Raw genomic sequence first — 6,490 nt, forward strand, 5'->3', positions numbered from 1 at the left:
TTTAGTTGTTTATTTTTTATTATATTTCTATTAATTTTTATTTCTATTATTATACAAAAATATTTTAATATATTTTAAATTCACATAACAAAATTGTTAGTACAATTAATTTATATTATTACATGTCATATTTTTTAATTATATAAAATATAAAAATATAATTTACTATTACATAAATACTTAATAAAGTAAATTAATTAACAAAATATTTAAAAATAAATAATTTTATATTTTATTAAATGTAAAATCATAAAAAATTATAAAGACTGAAATAATTATTTTTTTATTGGATAAGTATTTATTAATTTTTTTAATTAAAAAATTAATTATAATTATATCTATTATTAAATATATAAAATTATATTTAATTATATAATATTTTAATTTTTGATCCCTTCTTTCATAGATTCTTGAATCTGTCCCTGCATGTGACCCATAAATTAACGTAATTGTAAATTAGTATAGAGCGATTCGGTTGAATTAGTAAATTTAATATTGGTTAGACCAAAATGGTGATGAATGGGGTTAAAGATTTATTGGATCTTAGTAGGTGCTTTTTTTTTGACAGAAAGTATCCAATTATATTTTTATTGGTTTAGATTTTTTTTGGTGACTATTGGTTTAGATTATTGTAAAGAGATTTATTTGACCTATTTTATTAATTTTTATTTTCATTGAATGGTTAAATGGTAGTTGTTTGAAGTATATATATTTATATGGTGTTTATTATGGTACGATGATAAATTCATACGTATCGATATGTTTAAAATAAGACAAATAACAATAAGACATGTAAAATTTATTTTTCACGTCAGCATTTAGTTTTTTCTTTTTTAAATATATAGTATATCACCACTTTTACTAAAATACCATTTTAATTAAATAAAATAAAAGAACATTTATTTATTTAATTTTATAAAAAGACTTAAACATCTTTTCTTTATTTGATTAAGCAAAAATATCATTTTAAATTAATTAAATTTTAGAATTTAATTAATCCTAATTTTATAAATTCAAATAATTGAAACAACAAAACAAAAACATATTAAAAAAATAAAAAATCAAAATTGTTCTTCATCTATGTTAAACATATTAAAAAAACAAAAAATTAAAATTGTTTTTCGTCTGGGTTCAGAAACCTTCCCGTTCATGTCTTGAAGGTTTCAGTCTTCTTCATCTTCTTCTCTCCTCTTTCTATCCTCTCTCTCTGCTCCTCGATCTCTCTCATCTGTCTCTGTGTCGCACGCAAGATGCCATCTGCGCTCTTTGTGAAAGGACCCTTTCTTTTCCCTCCGGTGACAATTCTGATGTCCCAACTTCTTCCTTCTGCAAATTCTGCCACCCGCACCCTACTTCTGCCTCCTCTGCCTCCGACTATTTTGAATCCTAGTATCTTCTTCTTCTTTTTTTTTCTCTTCAAAGTTCTATTTTTTCTGTGACCTTTGTATTGTTTACACCAAATAGTATTGAATTTTGTTGTGGGGGTGCTTTGTTTAGCAGATGTCGGTTGCGACAAAAACAAAGGTATTCATTGTCATATGCTTCGATAGAGTTGTCAGGGTTCTATTCGATTGTTCTACAGATGACTTCTTTCACTTTGCAAAGTTTATTCTTTCACTTGTTCTATTTTAATTTGCTTATATCATAATATCTTTTTTAATTGGATTTAATTTATTTATTCATTATTTTCTTAGTAGAAGATGAAGAAGACTGAAACCTTGGTGGTGTGAACAAGAAGGTTTCTGAATCAGATAAAGAATAATTTTAGTTTTTTGTTTTTTAATATGTTTAACACAGATGAAGAATAATTTTAATTTTTTGTTTTTTAATATGTTTTTGTTTTGTTGTTTCAATTATTTGAATCTATAAAATTAAGATTAATTGAATTCTAAAATTTAATTAATTTAAAAAGATATTTTTGTCTAATCAAATAAAAGAAGAATGTTTAAGTCTTTTTATAAAATTAAATAAATAAATGTTTTTTTATTTAATTAAAAGAGTATTTTAATAAAAGTGGTGATATACTATATATTTAAAAAAGAAAAAACTAAATGCTGACGTGGAAAATAAATTCCACATGTCTTATTGTTATTTGTCTATATTTTAAACGTATCGGTACGTATGAATTTATTATCGTATCGTAGCAAACACCTATATTTATTTATTGACAAAAAAGTATATCTTTATTCAAATTAAAAAAAGAAATATATATTTACAATTAAGAGTAAAAAAAATTTCAGTCCAAAAAAAAAGAATAAAAAAATTTCATGCCCAAAAAAAAAGAAAAATATATATTTTTTTAATTCATTTGTTATTTTGATAATAACAGTGACGTTACAAATGTAATATCCTCTCTTTAATGAAAAAATTGAGGTTACTATATAAAAAAAATTGAATTATTAGAATAAATCAATGAAACTAATTTTCGTCACTGTAAATGGTATGATATTTTGTAGTGTCATTAGTTCTTTGTGCTTTAATTCTCGAGTAAATAAAGAATGAAGTAACAGTGAATAATAAATTATTAATTAATTTTATTTCGGAACAAAATACTAATTGTAAGAAAAAAACTAATTCTTTAAGAATCTGAATTAAAAACCGCTCTAAATATATTAGCTAATATAGATAGATATACAAAATAAAAATAATAGTAACCATATTCTAATAAAATATTAATTTTTTATAAAAAAAAATTAAAGACACGTCTTCGAATTAGGATTTAGAATTACGGTTTTCGATTTTAATTTTTTAGAGTGATTCTTATTAGCCTATAACCTATTATTATTATTATTATTATTATTATCATTGTAATATTGGCAATTAAAATAATGATAATAACATTAATAATTATAATAATAAGAATAATAGTAATAATAATTTTAATAATCAAAATAATACTAATATTAATTATAACAATAATAATGATAATAGAGATATTATAATAATAACAGTAATCAAAATAATGACACTAATAAAAACAATAACAGTAATAATAAATGAAATAATAATTATAACAATAATAAGAAAAAACAGTACAATAGACAAAAAAAAATCAGTATAAAAGCGAAGGTTATTGTAAGAAGGATAATATTAACGATAACTAAAAGGTTAATTTATATTTAAATTTGTCCCAATTAGTCAATTACTATAAATTAATATTTACGAACCGGCTCTTATATTTTTGAATATCTTTATTTATTGTCTGGTCTTTTAAGATTCGGATTATACTTTTTTCACTAAGAAAGCTCTTGGAGGATATGTGCCTATAATAATCAATTTGGCATCTCATAAAGTAAAGCCTATAACAGTGAAATATCTCGATGTATAATTCTTAAATAGTTTATATGAGAAGTTGGAAACTTGATGTGTGTGTGTATAAATAGGCATGCATGCTATGGTGAGAAGTGTGAAAATTGAGTTAATTGCTTAACATGACAACATCTCAAGTCCAAAAGATAGAAACAGAGTTTCATATTAAGGCAGATGCTAAGGAATTCTATGTGTTTTCTGCAACAAGACACACCATGTTGCTAAGGTTTGCCCTGATAAAGTACAGAGTGTTGTAATTCATGAAGGTGGATGGGGCACTGAGAGATCCATCATTTCATGGAGCTATGTTCATGGTAATGTCAAGTGGACCTTATTAACTTGTTACAAAGTCAATTCCTCTTGGGTTATATTTTAATTATCTTTTACCCCAAACCCCTTCCCCTCACAAAGTAACGGTCAAGATTCACTATGCATACAAATAACTTTTTGTTTAATCTTAGATATTGATACAAGATTTGAAAGTTTAAATTTTTATATAAAAAATCTTTAGAGTGAGCAGTTTTTAGTATTGTTGGTTATTATTTGACTAGTATAAATATTAAATTGTTTTTAATAAATAAATTGTATTAATTTATGTATGCAAACTCTAAAAAATATGAGTATAAACTGTATTAATTTATATGTGTAAATTTTGGTAAATATAGATACATATTATATATTTTTTGTGTGTAAAATCTCTATAAATAAAAGTACAAATTATTACTGGTTAAATACTGATAAAAAATAATAATATTTACTGGACATGTAACATTACTCATCTCTCAATTCTATGATGCCCATCACTTGACAGCTAATTTTTATCAAATTTACTTTTTATATCAAATTTTAAATATTTAAAATTTATTAATTCTACACTTTTAAATTAAATATTAATTATTTAACTTTTATTTTTAATTAGACACTAAACTTTTAGCCTATAAACACCTACAAAAAATCACATAAATCCAAATTTTAAGTCTTGAAGAAGTGATTTCGCGAAAATTAATTGAAATTCTTTGACCTTTAAAAACAGGGATACATTCTGGTATAATTGATTGGTTCATCAATTAGTGCTGAAAGTAACATGCATCAAAGAGATAGAGAGAAAGAGAGAACATTATATCTTTAACTGAAGTGTGGTTGCAGCGATTTAGCATTGCGACTTTCACAATGTTGTGATGACACATTTTATTTCCTTTGATCCGTAAAATCTAAACGGTTTTTGGTTTTGACAAGATTAGATGGCAAGGCTTGTGTTTGTAAGGATATTATTGAAGACATTGACAAAGAAGATAATAAAATAAGCTTTAGAGTGCTGGAAGGAGACCTGCTGAAGCACCACTACAAGAGCTTCAAGTTCTTGCTTCATGCTGTTCCCAAGAAAAAGGGAGGATGCATGGTGCGTTGGACCATGGAATATGAGAAGATCAATGAAAACACTCCTGATCCTCACACTATGATGCAGTTGGTAGTTGATGTGAGCAAACAGGTTGAAGTTCACCTTATTTCCAAAGGCTGCTGAAAAAGCGATGAATAATTCACATCAAATTAATGGTGAATTTAAAGCTGGGTAATTGGAGCTATATAATAATATTATTATGATGTGCCCTCATGTATCTTTGCTAAAATAATGGGCAAGGCATAAGCTACTATATATACTAAGCTTATTGAGCCGAGATACATGTTTCATGTCCTACGTTCAATAATAAATAATAAATGATTAAGTTGTCGTGTGAAAATGAGATATTATTGCTGAGAATTACTTGGACGTTTTCAGAGAAAAAATTTATTCACTTGTTCTAACATATTTAGGTAGCATTTGTTTTGTGATAATAAAATTCGAATTAGGAAATTGACATTTGGTTTGGTGCGCGAAATTAGAATTCGTACAATTTTACCGACAAGTGCACTGAGTCGTTCAATTAATACTTCAGGTGAATGAGGGTCGATCTCACGAGAATTGTTGGATTGAGCAAGCAATAGTTATCTTGCTGGACTTAGTCAGACAAATAGTAAAAGGTGGTTGTTATTGTAAACGCAAAAACAATGAGATAGCAAATAAAGAAAGCAAATAAACAGATTCAGAATAAGACAATGATAAGAAAACAGTTAAGTTCTCGGAGATGTTTATTTTTTCGGATTAAGATTTCTCACCAACTACTTTAATAATAAGTGATTTATTCTATGGCAAACCATAAGTGATTAAAACATAATCTCTTAGTGATTTAATCTCCTCTAACCTTCATCAAAAACCACTCTCGTGTCATTCAATTCAGATTGGAGGGTGAAGTTCAGAAAACTAGTTTAGCGCCACAAAAACCTCAATTAGCTAAAGCTAACCGGATTTTATGTCACATATCTAATTAGCCCAAGTAAATTGCAGTTTAGGAGGAGTGTTTTCAAGCTGCAGTCCAATCGAGATAGCTCTCTCGAGAATCACAAGAACTCATGTAGAATAAAGGGTCATACTCTCGTTCCACCCCAGATTCATAAGATTAAGAACGAAAACAACACCTTAGAATTGAGTCAAACATTAATTAAAATAGAAAAATAATAACTTTAATCTATAGAAATAAACAGAGTTCCTAACTTTAACCAAGAGATTTAGTTGCTCATAACTTTAACCACTTTGGTGATTGCTTCGGTTCTTCCTGGCGTCTGGGCATTGAACGCCCATAGGGGAGGAGTGCATTCTGTCCCTTGCTCCCTGGTTGGCGTTGAACGCCAGTTTTAGGCGTTCAGCGCAGGAAGTGGCTCCTTCTTGGGCGCTAAACGTCAGTCTTGGAGTTTAGCGTATGATTTGGCAGTGATTCCAAAAGAGAAGTATATACTATTATATATTGTTGGAAAGCTCTAAAATTAGCTTTCTAATGCCATTGAGACTGCGTCAATTGTACCTCTGTAACTCAAGTTATGCTCGTTGGAATGCAAGGAGGTCAGGATTGACAGCATCTGCTATCCTTTCTTTATCTTTGCACAAGACTCTGCCAAATTCGTCCGAATTTCACCTAAATTCATAAAAATACCACAAAAACTCAAAGTAGCATCTAAAAGTGAACTTTGCACTAAAACATACTAAAACTTAATAAAATCTAACTAAAAACAATATAAAAACAGCTAGAAAAAGGGTATAAGATGCTCACGCATCAACATTTAGCACTGTGTTTATTAATAGTTATGA

General features: G+C 27.1%; 1 long non-coding RNA gene across 1 annotated transcript; it reads left to right on the forward strand.

Annotated features, from left to right (window-relative positions):
* The first annotated feature begins 3,362 nt into the window (after nt 1-3,362).
* On the forward strand, nt 3,363-5,048 carry LOC140175272 (uncharacterized). The gene is made up of 2 exons (XR_011865342.1): nt 3,363-3,623; nt 4,551-5,048. It is a non-coding gene; the product is annotated as an uncharacterized lncRNA (long non-coding RNA).
* Nucleotides 5,049-6,490: the final 1,442 nt, after the last annotated feature.

The sequence above is a fragment of the Arachis hypogaea genome, chromosome 9, assembly GCF_003086295.3.
Source record: "Arachis hypogaea cultivar Tifrunner chromosome 9, arahy.Tifrunner.gnm2.J5K5, whole genome shotgun sequence".
Taxonomy (NCBI): domain Eukaryota; kingdom Viridiplantae; phylum Streptophyta; class Magnoliopsida; order Fabales; family Fabaceae; genus Arachis; species Arachis hypogaea.